Below are 15,281 nucleotides of genomic sequence, written 5' to 3'. Positions count from 1 at the left end.
GCAAGAGGCAACACTAACCAAACACTGCCACAAAGACTAAGGAACTCTCCAAACAAGTAAGGGACAATGTTGTTGAGAAGTAATGGTCAGGGTCAGGTTATAAAAATATATCCAAATCTTTGATGACCCCTAGGAGCGCCATCAAATCTATCATAACCAAATGGAAAGAACATGGCACAACAGCAAACCTGCCAAGAGACGGCTGCACACCAAAACTCATGGACCGGGCAAGGAGGGCATTAATCAGAGAGGCAGCACAGAGATCTAAGGTAACCCTGGAGGAGCTGCAGAGTTCCACAGCAGAGACTGGAGTATCTGTATATAGAACGACAATAAGCCGTACGCACCATAGAGTTGGGCTTTGTGGCAGAGTGGCCAGAAGAAAACCATTACTACCATAGTTGCCTCCATAGCAGGTTGTCCTATTACCCTCGCGATGCAAAACTGCCTATGCTTCTCCTCCATCCCTGATATACCTGTACACTGTAAAAAGCTTATATACACGCTCTTTGTTGCAATTCATTGGGTCATTGCTCTAAACTGGCATTCTTCAGCTCTCCCCTGGTCACAGGTCTTCGCAAGAATGGAAGCTATTAAATTATCTGAACGCATCCATCATATATTGTTTGATACTATGCAGATTTTTGATAACAAATGGGAACACCTTATTACCGTAACTTAAAGGACACTCCTTAAAGAGGAAGTAAACCCCTTCAAACCACTTTGACCTACAGGTAAGCCTAGATTAAGGCTTACCTGTAGGTCCAAGCAATATCTCCTAAACCTATATGGTTTAGGAGATATTTGCCCGAAAATGGGCACCGCTGTCTACGGCGCATGCGCCGTAGACAGAGGAGCGCAGGCGCACTAAATGCGGCAAGTCCAAGAATGGATTTGCCTAATTTGTCGACTCCCGTGCGCATGCGCGGGAGTGACGTCATCGCGGCTTCGCCGAATGGCAGCGGCGGAGCTGCGAGACGCGACTGCCGTGCGCATGCGCGAGAGTGACGTCATCACGGCTTCGCCGCTGTCATTGGTCGGAGCTGCGAGACGCCACCAGCAAGATGGATGCGGCGGACTACAGGGATCAGCGGCGACTTTGCTGGCTCCTGTGTCAGGTAAGTGACCCATAATGAGCTACTATGCGATGCATAGTAGTCCATTATGCTTTACCTTTGCAGGGAAAAAAAGAGGAAGTAAACCCATCAGGGTTTACTTCCTCTTTAAATGCTTCCTTAGGATACCTCATTTTTCATTCTATATTCATTGTTTTGCTAGCTGTATCTTCAGGACAACTTTCTACTAACTAGATCAATGCATCCCACCTTGTACACGAATATCTTATCTCATTCTAAAGATCCAATTTTGTCTGACACAACTGTTGTTTTTTTGTTTTGTTTTTTATTATCCTTCAATAAAAACTTTTTGTAAACAAAAAGAAGAAAGCCATTACTTTCAGCAAAAAAACAAAATGGCACGTTTTGAGTTTGTGAAAAAGCATGTGGGAGACTCCCAAAATGTATGGAGGAAGGTGCTCTGGTCTGATGAGATTAAAATTGAACTTTTTGGCCGTCAAAGAAAACGCTGTCTGGTGCAAACCCAACACATCACGTTACCCAAAGAACAAAATCAGCAGTGGGGACTGGGAAACTGGTCAGGGTTGAGGGAAAGATGGATGGTGCTAAATACAGGGATATTCTTGAGTAAAGTCTGTAACACTCTGTGTGATTTGAGGCTAGGACGGAAGTTCACCTTCCAGAAGGACAATGACCCCAAACACACTGCTAAAGTAACACTTGGGTGGTTTAAAATTGTTGTAAACCCTTACAAACCACTTTGACCTACAGGTAAGCCTAGATTAAGGCTTACCTGTAGGTCCAAGAAATATCTCCTAAACCTATATGGTTTAGGACAGGGATAGGCAATTAGCGGACCTCCAGCTGTTGCAAAACTACAAGTCCCATCATGCCTCTGCCTCTGGGTGTCATGCTTGTGGCTGTCAGAGTCTTACTATGCCTCATGGGAATTGTAGTTCTGCAACAGCTGGAGGTCCGCTAATTGAATATCCCTGATTTAGGAGATATTTGCCCGTAGACAGCGGCGCGCAGGCGCACTGAGCGTGGCATCGTCGATGCCACGCGTCTCGGCTCCCGGGTGCATGCGTGGGAGAGATGTCATTGCGTCTTCGCCGAATGACAGCGGCGGAGCTGCGAGACCCCACCAAGAAGATGGATGTGCTGGACTACAGGGGACAGCGGTGACTTCGCTGGCTCCTGTGTCAGGTAAGTGACACATAATGGACTACTGTGCGATGCATAGTAGTCCATTATGCTTTACCTTTGCAGGGAATGAAAGAGGAAGTAAACTCATCAGGGTTTACTTCTTCTTAAACACAGTGGGTTTGCAGCCAGCAATGCGCCCGGTATAATGCATAGTGCGATTCGTAAAAGTGGTGCTTGGCGTACTTTTTGCACCTTCCTGTGAAATGAATGGGATGATAAGGCCGGTGTTCTGACACAAAGTGTCCGCCTATCGGAGTGTCCGGGCCGTACTGTGCAGGCGCAGCGGTTGTGCAGTACGGGGGACAAGCAGAAGCCAAACATCTGCAATGAAGGACGCGCCTGCGCACTGAGTCCAGGCTGAAGCCTCACCATCCAAGTGGATATAGGGCTGCTCGTAGTAACGGCCGCTCGCCACGCTTCTATATTCTTACTCTATGTCCACTTGGATGGTGGGCCTTGAGCCTGGATACAGGGTGCAGGTGCCGTTCTTCTTCTGAGATGTTCGGCTTCTCGGCAGACACTATGTGATGGGGGACAGTATCTGATAGGACACCAGAGCACATAGGGGGCTGTGTGAACCGGCTCATTAATATTGAAGGCAGCTCATTGGAGATAATGGGGCTGCTATAACTCTCCCTGAGCAACACACAAGCATGCATGTCCGGATGCTACAATACAGGTGCAGGGTGGGGGGTATTTATAATGAACACAGCGAGTACTCTGTGTATATCCAATATGGCTGACACTGCATACAGACTCCTCAAAGGAAATCAGATTGTACAATCATATATATGCAGCTTCCTGCAAATTATGGGATGACATCTCCAATGTACCAAACTTGTACAACCAATCACAGCCATGCAGACACTGGAAAACTACCAGCCGTTGCCAAGATGAACACATGTCCTATCTGCAGTAACCGTTCATCAACCAGCGCATGTGCAGTTCAACCGTCCCATTCCCACCCGAGGAGTGACGTCACGCTCACCTGGCGAGCTAGTGAAGGCAGTGATGAAGCCCGGCCCACACCGGTCACGTGGTGTCATTAACCAAAATAATTTCCAACGGGCTTAGCTGGGGCGCCGGGAAAGATGTACACCCCTCCTGGCTGTAGATAGCGCCCACCTTCCAGGTGGTCCCGGGTAACCCTTGGCTCCACCTACGTGCGGGCGCGCACGGTGTACCACACAGACCTGCTAGGATCCCCCAGTGCGCCCTCGGAAGCGCCTGCGCACTCTGCCAGAGCTCCGCCCCCTCCGCCAGACAACAAAGAGCTGGTAACGGGCGGGGATTCACAGGCTCAGCGCTGATTGGTCCGGGGTAGTTTTTCCCGCGCTTTTCGTACTGCGATGAAGGAGGAAGTTTGCCGAGTGTCGTTGCGATCTGTCCTCCTCAGTACAGACCCGATGTGTGGCGACCCGAGCACTTCGATTAACGGTTAAACGACGGATGTGCAAGTGATTAATACACAATGACATGAGTTATGTAACCTCAGCATACCCAATAAAGTGAACCTGTCATCATGACTCCAAAGTCTTGTGATTTCAAGTGTGCATTTTTGGTCAGTTAAAAAAAACACATCCCTGTTTTTGATGCGGTTTTTGAGTTAAATAACCTATCAAAAATGCACCGTAAAAATCACTGTGAAATTGCTGTAAAATCGCATGCGTTTTTGGTGACATTATTGGCACCCTTTTCTCTTTGGCCAAATGTTTTGCAAATAAAATAAAAATAAATAGAATTTATATATATTCAGTGTTGAATATATAAGTACATAGCAACAGTGCTAAGTACATAGCAACAGTGTAGGGTTGTCAGCGTTACATTAATAGTGACACATTATTATAAAACCACCTCTAGACATCCATGGGCAACCCATAGTAACAATGGACCCCCATAGCGACACACACATATGAAGAACATTGCCCCAATGTTGAATATATATAAAGTTACAGAGATAGTGACCCATTGCTAGAAACCTTCTTCTAGACTTCCATGGATAGCCCATAATAACAATTGACCCCCATAGCAACCATACAGAGCTCAGTGCAATACCAGAAGTCATCTCCATAGTACACACCAGACAAAGCCCGGGTTCACTGCTGTGCCAATTCATTTTTGTCTATAGATTGCATAAAAATAAATCATTTGACACAATCACCACAAGAAATCACATTGTTTTTTATATATTGCTGAAATGATTACCAAATCTATGGGCTGATGGCAAAAATGGAAAAGCTTTCTCTTGTAAACAACCCATCAAATGCAGTAATCAAGTAAGAGCAAACAGATCATCCATTCACAGCATTCCTAGATCATGCAATCCTGCACAGGAAAATAGGTAATCGACAGTGATGCCTGGCCAGTAAATGACATCACTGATGACATCATAGTGTAAGGCTTCAGTATATCCAGTGTAAGGCTTCAGTACAGCCAGATCGTCAGTTTGCAAGCAAGGTGAAGGTTGTGTATTTGTTGAGCTCCCAGAGAGTGATCTAATATTTGGAAAATGATGCGAATATTTAAGAAAAAGTATTCTGTTCCTCAATTTATCAAAATAGAGGAACTTGCAGAGAAGAGACAGGACATGGAAATTAATCCCAAACCCATCAGAGATTTTTCCCAACCTGTCCATCAAAATCCCACCCCTAAGGACAAGCGTCGGCCATTCTTTGGCCGGGTTGGGGGGGTTTTCCGGCGTCTGTTCAGCCGTGGAAAAAATAAGAAAAATGTAGTTAATGATCTAGAAGGTAAGGTTTATGAATCATACAATATACTGTACAAATCATCCCCATTATCCCAGAAATAGTCAAAATAGGAGAAATCTAAAAATAGCTCTGCAGTCTGCAGGTGCCAGAGCTGAGCTGTGCATTCCAGCACCAGCCAATCACAGCCCTCCTATACATATAAAAAGGAGAAATTACAGTTGGAAGCATATTTTAGCATTGGGCAGTTTTAGTCTTATTTGAAGCCAACACTTAAGAGTGGTGGCGCTTGAAGGGCTGTCAAAATATTATTGCTGGGGATTTCACCTGTATATTTGTCCTGATGACTGCTTTCATGGAAACAGGAGGTCAAGTGTGAGCTGAAAATTTGAAAATGTCACCAGAACAAGAGATCAGGGTAGGTCCTACAGTGGGAATGCCACTTTCCATAACAATTGGGAATTTCTCCTCACTTTGTAGGGCTTTCCTCCCACTTTCCTCTCACAGAGAAGTGAAATTTCTTCAGTGGGACACAGATGGCAAAAGATAACCTGATAGGGGTTTTAACCCTTCTCTACTGTACTTTTAGGCTATACATACACTTTTCTAAAAGAAAAACAAAAACATAGAAAATAATTTTTAACACGGCAACCATACATTTGGGCTTTAACCACTTCCCGACCGGCTCACGCCGATGTACGTTGGCAGAATGGCACGGGCAGGCAAATGGGCGTACCTGTACGTCCCTTTAAATTTGCGGTCGGGACCCCCGTGAGTCTGGTCGCGGTTCCCGTGGACTCTATCGCCGCCGGCATACCCGCGATTGTCTCACGGGGCGGCTAAATTAGGAGATGCCAATGTAAACAGCATCTCCGAGTTCTGCCTAGCAACAAGTGACGCTGATCTCTGCTCCATGTGATTGGAGCAGAGATCAGTGCTCACTACAAGAAAGCCCAGCCCCCAACAGTTAGTAACACACCCCTAGGAACACCTAACCCCTACACTGCCACCCACTGGTTAACCCCTTCACTGCCAGTGTCATTTACACAGGAATCACTGCATTTGTATAGCAGTGATTGATGTATAAATGACAATGGTCCCAAAAATGTGTCAAAAATGTCCGATGTGTCCGCCATAATGTCGCAGTCACAATAAAAATCGCTGATCGCCGCCATTACTAGTAAAAAAAATAATTATTTATAAAAATGCCATAAAACTATCCCCTATTTTGTAAACGCTATAACTTTTGCGCAAACCAATCAATAATCGCTTATTGGGATTTTTTTTATTTACTAAAAATATGTAGAAGAATACGTATCAGCCTAAACTGAGGGAAAAAAATGATTTTTATATATTTTTGGGAGATATTTATTATAACAAAAAGTAAAAAATAATGCGTTTTTTTCAAAATTGTCGCTCTATTTTTGTTTATAGCACACAAAAAAAACACAGGGGTAATCAAATACCACCAAAAGAAAGCTCTATTTGTGGGAAAAAAAAGGACGTCAATTTTGTTTGGGAGCCACGTCGCACGACCGCGCAATTGTCAGTTAAAGCGACACAGTGCCGAATCGCAAAAAGTGGTCTGGTCTTAAGCCAGCAAAATGGTCCAGGGCTGAAGTGGTTAATTCTGGACAGCCAGTCTTGTGATTTATTTGGTTAGTTCTGTGTAGTTAATAGTTCAGACCAGTGTTTCTCAACCTCTTTCCAGTCAGGGCACCCTAAAAATGATATTTAAGTCTTGAGGCACCCCAGTTTAGGGCTTGGTTCACATTACTGCGTGCTGGGGTATGCATGCAAAATCACACATATTACCGACATGCAGATAAATGCACTACTCTTTAGCAGAATCACAGGGGTGTCAATAATTCCTAATGGTACCCACATGCATTGTCAAACGCAGCGCATTGGGTTGTGGAAGTCTTCCTCTGTTTTTCTGCGGGTAGGGAGGCCCATTGAAATGAGCATGCAACAGCACAGATGTAAACCTCCACTTCGGTATGTTCACCTGCGCACCCCAAACCCCCCCCCACCCTTTGCTCACTTCAATACCCTGAATCCCCTCTCTGCTCACCTCCGCACGCTCCTCTCTGCTCCCCCTCCATACCCTGAACCCTTTGCTCGCATTCCATACCCCAAACCCCCTCTCTGCTCGCCTCCATACCCTGAATCCCTTCTCTGCTCACCTCCACGCCCTCCTCTGCTCACAACTGTGCCCCAAACCTCCCTTTTTACTCACCTCTGTGCCCCAAACCCCCCTCTCTGCTCACCACTGTGCCCCAAACCTCCCTTTTTACTCACCACTGTGCCCCAAACCCCCCTCTCTGCTCACCTCCATACCTCAAACCTCCCCTCTCTGCTCACCTCCACACCGTCGCACCCCACTCTCTTTGCTAAAGCCAACCCCCACCCTTCCTTCTGATCCTCTCTGTGCCCTGCTTTTCTCTCACCAAGGTCCTGTTACCCCAATGTATATTCAGCGCAGTGGGACCTTGATCGATTCAGACAGTGTTTCTCATCCAGATTGCCATGCCACTCATGAGGACCTCAGGTGGCAGCCCAGGGTGCCGCGGAATCCTCATTGAGAAAGTCTGGTCTACAAAAACAAATGTATGAAAGCAAAGTAATGACATTTTTTTTTTGTCTACAGAAATAAATGTGATCCCTTCTGCTATCACTGAAGACAATGTGACCATCTCAGAAAAGAAGACAGAGGCTACATGTGGCACAGACAGTGCCCTCCAGCAGACAGCAGAGGAACTGGAGTTTGTGCGATTTGCAGAGGTTGCGGTTGAACCCACAGATGAGTTACAACTCAGCATCCCTACAGAGACTGTGACTATCCCAGAACGTGGGACTGAAATCAATTCTACTACAGACAATGAGTTGGACCAAAAAAGCAAGATCCAATCTACCACCCCCAAAGATATTGTGGAGACTGTGCCCATCCCCAAAGATGGGACTGAATCCACAACCACAACAAAAAGGGATCCCAGCTCAGATAGTACCCATATTTCTGTAGGTGAACTGGAGTTCACCAGGGCTGTAGAGACTGTGGCTAAGCCAGAAGACTGGATAGAGAGCAACATCCCTACAGAGACTGTGCCTATCCCAGATAACATGATTGAGATCCCTTCTTCTACAAGCAAGTCTGACTCAGAAGACACACCACAATCCACCGACTTGCCAGACATTGTGGAGACTCTGCCCACCCCCACAGATTGGACTGAGTGCACAACCACAACAGAGAGGGATCCCAGCTCGGCTGAGCTAAAAGAGTGGATAGAGATCAGGACCCTTACAGAGACTATGTTTGACCTAGAGCCCATGATTGAGAGCCCTCCTTCTTCAAGCAATGGGTCTAATTCAAAAGACTCAACCCAATACACTGACTCCTCAGATACTGTGGAGACTGTGACCACCCCCAAAGATGGGACTGAATCCACAGCCACAACAAAAAGGGATCCCAGCTCAGATAGTACCCATATTTCTGCAGGTGAACTGGAGTTCACCAGGGCTGTAGAGACTGTGGCTAAGCCAGAAGACTGGATAGAGAGCAACATCCCTACAGAGTCTGTGCCTATCCCAGATAACATGATTGAGATCCCCTCTTCTACAAGCAAGTCTGACTCAGAAGACACACCACAATCCACCGATTTGCCAGACATTGTGGAGACTCTGCCCACCCCCACAGATTGGACTGAGTGCACAACCACAACAGAGAGGGATCCCAGCTCGGCTGAGCTAAAAGAGTGGATAGAGATCAGGACCCTTACAGAGACTATGTTTGACCTAGAGCCCATGATTGAGAGCCCTCCTTCTTCAAGCAATGGGTCTAATTCAAAAGACTCAACCCAATACACTGACTCCTCAGATACTGTGGAGACTGAGTCCACCTCGACAGATGAGATTGAAACCATAATTATGTCGTATGTGGCTAAGCTAATAGATGGAACGAACATCTCCATCTGTACAGAGACTGTGTCTGTAGGAGGGCAGCTAAAATTTAATTGGAAAATAAGCACAGTACCTGAGACTGAGACCACAAGCAGCTCAAGAGGTTTTCAGATAATAGTCACCAACTCTACCACCAGTGGAGAATCCAACCAATCTGCCCAGCAGATTTGCACTCCTGTGGACACAGGTCAGTCATTCTTTAGCAAGATCTGGGCTTATTTCTCTAAGAATAGAGAGAGAGAAGAGGAAAACGAAGGCAGAGAAGGAGTAAAAGAAGAGAAAGAAGGAGATAAGGAAGGGAGGGCAGAGAGAGAAGAAAAAGAAGATACTTCTTCAGAAGGTAAGAATTGTGAACAATGTGACATGTAAGTCGGCTGAACAAGATCCATTATTTGGAGATGTTTCATATTGGTGGGAACACCCCTAATTATAGCCTTTATTGTCAGTGGTGACATATAGTATACCATACCATACCACCTGTCTCAATGGTCACCCTCAAGTAAATACTATAGCGCTAAATGGCTGTTGGGTGTTTTGGTGTCGCCCAATAGGAGTCCCTTCTAATTGGTTTTGAGAAGTGCGTAATTTAAACGATTCTTTGCATTGGTCCTTAGTGAAAAATCCCCAAATTTCCTATTGCGTGGGCAGTTAGTGAAATATAAAAGCCCTTGTATGCTATACTGGATCCGTTCCATGAAGTATTCATTTTCAGCAGGTACGCGTTTTGCTATATCTTGATACATGACCTAATACCCCTGCATGGGCTTGTTACTTTTGCCCTTTTGTAAATGCACAATTAATCTTTGTATTTATAATGTATGCAATTTTCTGTTGCAAAAAAGTTTCTTTGGTAGCAGAAAAATTATCCCTTTAAGGATAAGTTAACTTTTAAAGAACTTGTCCGCTAATAAATCACCCCAGCCCGAGTGTATCTCCCATATTGAATACCGTCCTGCAGAATATGGTTCAACCATAGAAATAATTGGATAGAATGTAGTCACTTTGCAACATACTCTTGTTCAGTTAACTTTACACTTGAAAAAACTCAATAATTGAAAGAAACGTAGATGGAGGTTAACTAATTCATTTTCTTTTCTCTTTAGAAGTCAGCCAGATCCAGTCCGATGTTCCTGTTCTTCTGACTCCAGCAAGTTTCAAATATCATAAACTACTTGGAAAGGGAGCACTTGGGAAGGTAAGTAATCAGATTTACAGATTCATATCCATAAAACAGATAGGGATGTTGTGTAGAAGGGAGAAAATATAACTCGCTTTAAGGCTGGATTCACACAGTTGTGGTATTTTTTCAACTGTTATAGTTGTGCCATAAAGTGAATCATGTTAAACACTCCAAGATTCACCATAAAAGCTGCATTAGTAGGGTGTGCTGGGTGCCATTAAAGTAGAATTCCAGCTTAAATCACAGTAGCCTTAAAAAATGTCCCCTGCCCCCTCCTAACACCCATGCTGACTAAGCTGTGTAAGAAAGATGTATATACTTACCTATTTGCAGCAAACTCAGGTCCCATCATGTGATCCTGTGTCGGGCAGAGGCTGCAGCAGGGAAGTGTAGACAGCACTCGACAATGGCTGCTAAACCCTGGAGCGGTGACGTCACCCATAGACGCCCAAGTCCCAGTCATTGCCAATGCCCTCTCCTTTCCCCTGCAGTCACCACTGGCTGACAGAGGGGAGCCGGACATGACCGCACCAGAGTGGGCTGAAAATAGGTAAGTATACACATCTTTTCTACACAGGTTAGTCAGCATAGGTGTTAGGAGGGGTAGGAAGCATTTTTAAAGTGGCTGTATGCCCTGTAAAAATAAATAAAAAAAACTGTAAGGCAAAGGCAATGAGTTAGTATGAGCCGCATACTAGCTCATTATGAAATACTTACCTTAGAACAAAGCGCCCGGTCACCGCTGAGGGAGCTGACATGTTCCCTTGGCGTTTCCTCCGGGTTCGCTGCTCCAGCACTGTGAGTGGTCGAAGCCGCGATAACATCCTCTTTTCGGCAATGTCAGCGGCTGCATACAAGATGAATATCTCCTAAACCATACAGGTTTAGGTGATATTCATTTTAGCTACATGTAAGCCTTATTATAGGCTTAACTGTAGGAATAAATGTGCAATTGGGGTATACAACTGCTTAAGGCTAGTTAAGCTGAATTTGATTTTGAAAATGAACAGCAGTTCAAGTAACATACTTATGTAAAAAGCCTATATGAAATACAGACAGGGAAAGATTTATTCAATTAGATTTTTTAGGTTTACAAATACTTTAATGGAATGCAGTTTAATGCTCTTATATAGTGTTAATCCAGCCAAAAGCTAACTCAAAATAGGGATGGGTGGGAAGGGGTTTCACTCTCCCTGGTAGCTTTTTCCATTGAATTTACATTGTGGAGAATGGGTAAGATGGGAGCTCCAGTGAGTAAATTGCATCACTGGAGACCATGTGAGATGTGAAGAACCATCGGGTGATTGGCATTTTTACATTTAACCCAAAAAAGAAATGTTACAGATGGGTAAGCCGACCTTTAATTGACAATACTAATATCCTATTTCTCTTTCTCCTTCAGGTATTTCTGGTATCACATCCTGCCGTTGATCAGCCGCTGGCAGTAAAATTATCCACTATACCTCCCTTGCCTCCTGAAACAGTTTTTGCAGAGCGCCAAGCCATGGAAGCAATTGGAGATAGCAGGTTCTTCCCACAACTATATGCCACTTTTCATACAGAGGTAAGCAACTTTATCTAATACTTGTTTAAGACCCCTTTCACACTGGGACGGGGGCAGCGTCAGCAGTAAAACGCCACTTTACCACCAATTTCGCAGCACTTTTACCCCCGCGCTAGTGGCCGAAAAAGGGTTAAAACCACCGCAAAGCGCTACTGCAGCAGCGCTATGCCATGCTGCCCCATTGATTTCAATGCTTCACCGTTCCAAAGATGCTGCTAGCAGGACTTCTTTTACCGTCCTGCCAGCGCACCGCTAGAGCTTTCACACTGGAGACACAGCAGCGGCTCTTTCACGACGCTTTGCAGGCGCTATTTTTTTTAGCGCTGTAGCGCCTGCAAAGCGCCCCAGTGTGAAAGGAGTCTTAGGGGAATTTTAGGAGAGTCAGAATCAATTAGAAGATAATTTTCTCCTTTCCCGAATAGCTCTTTAATCATGGGTGCTGGTAATTGTTAGTTCACTGGACTTGTTCTGTAACCTTGAAGAGTTTTGATTGTTACACAAGCAGATCCTTGCTGCTTTAAAAGGAGCATAATGTCTTCAACATCACAGAACAAGCCTGGTTAACCACTTCAGCCCCAGAAAAATGTGCCCCCTTCCTGACCAGCGCACTTTTTGCGATTCGGCACTGCGTCGCTTTAACTGACAATTGCGCATTATTTTTTACATTTTGTTATAATAAATATCCCCTAAAAATATATATAAAATTTTTTTTCCTCAGTTTAGGCCGATACATATTCTTCTACATATTTTTGGTAAAAAAAAAAAAAATCGCAATAAGCGGTAATTGATTGGTTTGCGCAAAAGTTATAGCGTTTACAAAATAGGGGATAGTTTTATGGCATTTTTATTAATAATTTTTTTTTTTACTAGTAATGGCGGTCGGTCAGCGATTTTTATTGTGACTGCGACATTATGGCGGACACATTGGACATTTTCATTGTCATTTATACAGCAATCAGTGCTATACAAATGCACTGATTCCTGTGTAAATGACACTGGCAGTGAATGAGTTAACCACTAGGGGGTAGTGATTCTAACTGTGGGGGGGCGTGGCTACGTGTGACACGTCACTGATCTCTGCTCCCGATCACAGGAAGCAGAGATCAGTGACACTGTCACTAGGCAGAACGGGGAGATACTTGTTTACATTAGTATCTCCCATTCTTCCTCTCCGTGAGACGATTGCGGTTATCCCCACGGTGATCGAGTCCGTGGGACCCGCGACCCGACTCACGGAGCTTGCCGCGCGCCCGCTGGCTGCCTTTTAAAGGGCAACGTACAGGTATGTTAGTTTGCCTGTACGAGCCCTTCTGCCGACATATATCGGCATGAGGCGGTCGGCAAGCGGTTAAATGTGACTATTTTTAGCTATATAATAACCTGAAAAAATTAGACCCTTCACAGACGTTGCTAAATTTTTCACTGAAAGTCTCCAAATGTGAGAAGACAAAGGCGAAGGGTTGAATATGTACTGCCATATTGAACAATGAATGTATTGTAATTTTTATCTGTTTTATCTTCTAGATTTTCCTTTGCTATGTGATGGAGTTTGTGAATGGTGGGACCTTCCAACAATTCATAGACAAGAGGAGACCTATGGATATTAACATCATAAGGTAAGTCTTATAATCGGGTTCACTAGGAGTGGGCAGGGAGGTAGAATGTACAATTATAGACAGATCACTTTTAAGCCATGGGACCTCTGTATTTAAGGGAGCAATTGGATATGTCTGCTTTACCTAACCACCCTCAGGTATAGTTGTTGGGTGCCTTGCTCTTAACTGCAATGTTTTCATTAATTCAACATTTTTAATTAGAAAATAAAGAGGGAATAAGGAAGGAGGATAGCTGAGATGCCAGACATCTCCTATATTTACAACGTTAGCTATTGAACCAGAATTCATACCCTGACAATAGTAGTCTGCCAAAAGCCATGGGAGGCATAGATCTGAGGTCGTAGCCCAATCTTTCCAAAAATATACTCTATTACCCATGGGTATCTTTAGACTGACATTCCCTATGGGATGGGATTTGGGAAGATCTAACGTAATAAGAGATTGGTATAATGGTATAATAATTCATGGCTGTGATAGCTGGACAACAGTCATTTCATTAGTACGTTGAAACATTTACATAATAAATACACATCAGGGTTTGGTTATAGCCACAAAAAAAAATATGCATATAAAATTTTTGAATAGCCCTATGGCAAAATTTTGTTAAAATGATTTAACAATATACAAGATGTCTTAAAATATATACCTATTTCTTCTAGCATTGGGTAATATTAAAGCAGGAGTAAACCCAGTTTCAAAAAACACTTACATTCCCGGCATGCCGGAAATGCTAACTTTCACATTGGTTGTGCTCTCAACCAAACCTTCAAACCATCCAATGGCTGGTTTCATAACTGATCACATGTGCAGCATTATGGCAGTTGAAGAATCATTAGAGGCCAAGATGGCAGCTTCTTTGACTGAAAATTATAGAAGGGTTAACTTAATCAGGGACCACGGTTATTGTAAATGTATCATTAACAAATGTTTTTTTTTTCTTTTTCCATCAGATTTATTGCTGCTGAGATACTATGTGGACTTCAAATTCTTCATTCCAGAGGTATCACACATAAGTAAGTAATCGATCCATCATATTTTATTGTTCTAGCTCACTGGTCTCCAAACTGTGGCCCGCAGGTCAGATGCCACCCTTGTTTGCCTTTATTCAGGCCCTGGGACGCTATTCCTTCTACTGACACCAGTGATGGGGTCCTATTCCTCCCACTGACACCAACAATAGAGCACTATTTCTCCCACTAATACCAATGATGGGACCCTATACTTTCTCCTACTGCCCACAGGTGCTATGTAATATTATTATTCCCAATGACCGCGAAGCCTGAGACACCGAGACATTTTCTACTGCCACAGGCCACAGTCCACCCCCTCCTCCCATGACATCTAAAGGACCTGGCCCTTGGTTAGAAAGTTTGGAGACCCCCTATTCTAGATGATAAATGTCTGAAAGGTCTGGAACAGCCAGCTTAACATTTTCTTCTTTTTCTTCTTTACAGTGACTTGCATTCAAGCAACATCCTCATTGATAGTATGGGACATATAAAGATTATAGATTTCGGATTCGCATCTATACTGAAAATTGAACCCTGCCCGAACACCCAGGTAAGTACAAGTTGTCCATTCATTTTCTGGCCACAAAGTGGTGCTTAATCTTTTCGGGTCTAGATCAGTTGTTTTTTTGCATTTTTCACACAAATGTTATCAAATCTATATTTTCAGTAAAAAAATACACTAAAATGAACTGCAATGCACACAAACCCTATATAATCTCCATTTTTGTAAAGAATGAAAGATGAGTTTGTGTTGCATGAACACCAAATGTGTTGAATATTTAAAGTGTGTGCGCCCCTGCAAATGTGAAGAATTACGGTGCCAAAAATTATCAGACACATTTTAAATGTCTTCACTGCTCCTCAATTTAGCGTTAATTGTAAATGAAGTGCCTAGAATTATTGCTCTGGGGTGTGCACAGAGAGACCCCTTGTACAGACGGTCGGACATTCCGGCGTAAAGTGTACG

At 44.0% G+C, this 15,281-nt stretch overlaps 1 protein-coding gene across 2 annotated transcripts in view; it reads right to left on the bottom strand.

The window, feature by feature from the left end:
• CASP2 (caspase 2) overlaps positions 1 to 3,522 on the bottom strand; it is a 67,496-nt gene extending 63,974 nt beyond the window's left edge. For both annotated transcript variants that reach the window (XR_013262800.1, XM_077455093.1), the window contains exon 1: positions 3,271 to 3,522. The gene's annotated coding sequence lies outside the window, so the exon portion shown is untranslated. The remainder of the gene's footprint in view (positions 1 to 3,270) is intronic.
• Between the last annotated feature and the right edge of the window lie 11,759 nt (positions 3,523 to 15,281).

The sequence above is a fragment of the Lithobates pipiens genome, unplaced genomic scaffold (assembly GCF_037356315.1).
Source record: "Lithobates pipiens isolate NorthernLeopardFrog02 unplaced genomic scaffold, aLitPip1_a1.2 Scaffold_25, whole genome shotgun sequence".
NCBI lineage: Eukaryota > Metazoa > Chordata > Amphibia > Anura > Ranidae > Lithobates > Lithobates pipiens.
Note: the sequence above shows the minus strand (reverse complement) of the source record. Positions and strands in the feature narration are given on the sequence as shown.